Source organism: Rosa chinensis, chromosome 5, assembly GCF_002994745.2.
Source record: "Rosa chinensis cultivar Old Blush chromosome 5, RchiOBHm-V2, whole genome shotgun sequence".
NCBI classification, from domain to species: domain Eukaryota; kingdom Viridiplantae; phylum Streptophyta; class Magnoliopsida; order Rosales; family Rosaceae; genus Rosa; species Rosa chinensis.
In genome coordinates, this window is record NC_037092.1 from 83,637,390 (window position 1) to 83,640,273 (window position 2,884).

Sequence of the window (2,884 nt, forward strand, 5' to 3'; positions counted from 1 at the left end):
CCAGTAATCTAGTAATTCATTTTAAGTGACCAAAATTCTCATCCTTACAGGTAACCATCAAGAGTGGGGCTGCTCCAGCTAGAAGTGTATTGTGATTGTAAACTTGTAAATAGGAAGCTTTGAGACTATCTCAAAGTCTTTGACGTAGGTCTTTGTGAACATTTGAGGTATTAATCCTTGTGGAATTTTTCATATATAATTATTACTTTATTTATAAATAAAAGTAATTCATTTATTCAAAGTCTCAGAAGTCGGAACAGATTTTATTAGATTGGGTAGAAATTAATAATAAATTAAATGTAATTAAACTTTAAAAAGCATGTAAATGGCTAAAAACGACCTTCCATATTCTAAATGCAAGGAATAATATGCAAGGAATTGTCCTTGTATATTAGTTAACCAAAGTTAATCTTAGGTTCAGAATTCCTTGCATTTGAGATGAACAATTCCTTGCATTTTTGAACTCAAATGCAAGGAATTTTCAAGTTGTATTTGCTCTTTTGCAAGGGCCTCTTTGCAAGGACTCAAATGCAAGGAATATTCCTTGCATTTGGGTTAATGCAAGGAATTTCCAGCTTTTTACAAGGAAAAAATTCCTTGCAAAAGGTCATTTTTCTTGTAGTGTATGTATGTGTTCTTTGGTGGCCAACTTACGATATATGCATGTAATTGGAGCTAGATTTAAGTAGTAAAGGCTTTGGACAAAAGTCGAAATCAGTTAAGGAGGATTGCAAATAGATGAACTTTTTCATACTAGGTTGTGCATTTTGGTTGACATCCTTTATTTGTTCTTCATGCATTGAATGTGTTCTTGATTAGCTAGCTTTCTAGACTATGATTGAATGTTCAATAGGTTTAATTTAGGTGCTTTCACTTAGATTAAAATTGAAGAAAAGTAAAAAATGGGAAATCGTTTGCTTTCTAACGTTTCACATGGTCAACTTCTTTCTCATGACATAGAAGATCAACTATAGGAATTGTGATTGGATTTCATTCATATGATTGTGGATTTGATCTTTATTCCTTGCGTTCCATCCTTGTATATATGTTTTTATATTTTCTTTATTTTATTTATTTAATTTTTGATTTAATAATCCTAAAACCCCTTTTGGTTTGTTTTATTTTTGTAAATAATACTTTATACTTATTTTAATTCTTTATTTGTTTTACAATAACAGGTGTACCCTCAATCCCCGGATTTGAACGATCCCTATTTACCATATACTAACGATGACATTTTCAGGGTTAAATTGCGCGCTTACTTTGAGCGTATCAGTAGAGGAGAAGTCTCCTTAATGGATCCTTGAAGCTTTGTGTGAGTAATCCTTCAAATCTCAAAATAAACTAAAGAAAAAATAGAAAAATAGTGAAGAAAGATGGGGAAGCACTACTAGAAAAACCCTCTAATGCACATAGATGACATTCACACGGATATTCACACAGATGCAATTTTGTATGAAAAACTGGCAATACACACAGATTTTTGTATGAAAACAACATTCACACATAAATCCGTGTGAAATATATTCAAAAAGTGGAGCCGAGAAAATTCACACGGATTTTCGTATGAAATTCACAACGAAATCCGTGTGAAATATATCTGGAAAGTGGGGCCAAAAAAATTCACATGGATTTTCCATTGAAATTCACACCGAAATCCGTGTGAATGTTTATTTCAAATAAAACAAAAACAAATAAATTTAATAAACTTATTATATTTGGGACATTATCTCTAACAAATATTTTGTTTCACACAGATATCTGTGCGAAGTGTTTTCGATAAGTCCAATATCCTCTTCATTATCTCAAATACACTCATCTCTCTCTTCGAATTTCTCTCTCAAAATCCATCTCTTTTAATCTCTCCCTCAGACTAATCTGACACTCATCTCTCTCTCCCTCTTCGAGTCTCCGTCTTCTTCTGCTCCTCGGCGAGTGGCGACTGGTGACTGCTTGGTCGGCTCCTCGCGACCTTGCCTCCTCTTCTCAATTCTCATCACCTGGAGTTCTGCACTTCTGCTATTCTGGGTGACTGGGTGAGCATCATATGATTCATTTCGTAATTCATATATTGGGAATCCATCATATCGTATATTGATCTAATTGATCATTTGATCTTGTGACTTGTTGAGTTGTTGGTAATGGTATAGACAATAGACCGTAGCCTTGATTCCTTGAATTGTTGAAATGGGTTGATTTCGGATTTCCATTTTCCAGTTGATGTCTGTTGAATCTTGAATTGAATGAATTCTTGAATTATTGATGGTATAACCGTACGTATAATTGCAATGGGTTGATTTCGGATGAGGTGATTAACTGGTTGAAATGGTCAATTGCAGATTCATGATAGTGAGGAGAACTGGAGAAATTGCAAAGAACTCATAAGCTGATAAGCAAAGGTAATACACTAAATCACTAATACCGTCATTAAATATTCAATTTCCTCTCCTTACAATTTCTTGTAGATCTGCCTAATTTTGCTTGTTTTAATAGGATCTCTCGACCTATTTCTCTTCCCATATCCTCCATTTTGGATTTGAATCGTTATGGGTCTTCCACCTCAAGCCATAGAGTTTTCTGGGTTCTATGGCCACCTAGAACCAACGCTGTTGGGATGCTTATAGCTCTCCGGAGCCTTCATATGTAAATGATCTAAGAAGCAGGAGTAGTGGCTTATATTGAATGGTCGCAGCTCAGATGAATGGATTGGGTCGCGTTTATGAAGATATGGCATCCAGCAGCACAAGCTGTAATGGAAGTTGGAACTCTTCCTGCCCCATGGATTGGTGGTATTGATATGGGGATGAAAAGGACAAAAAATGGAGGGACCAAAAAATAAATATGTAAATAATTTAATAAAAGTTTAATAAACATATTTCATACA

At 34.4% G+C, this 2,884-nt stretch overlaps 1 long non-coding RNA gene across 1 annotated transcript; it reads left to right on the top strand.

Annotated features, from left to right (window-relative positions):
- Window positions 1-1,837: 1,837 nt before the first annotated feature.
- LOC112165454 lies at window positions 1,838-2,884 on the top strand. The gene is made up of 3 exons (XR_002922844.2): window positions 1,838-2,036; window positions 2,340-2,399; window positions 2,494-2,884. It is a non-coding gene; the product is annotated as an uncharacterized LOC112165454 (long non-coding RNA).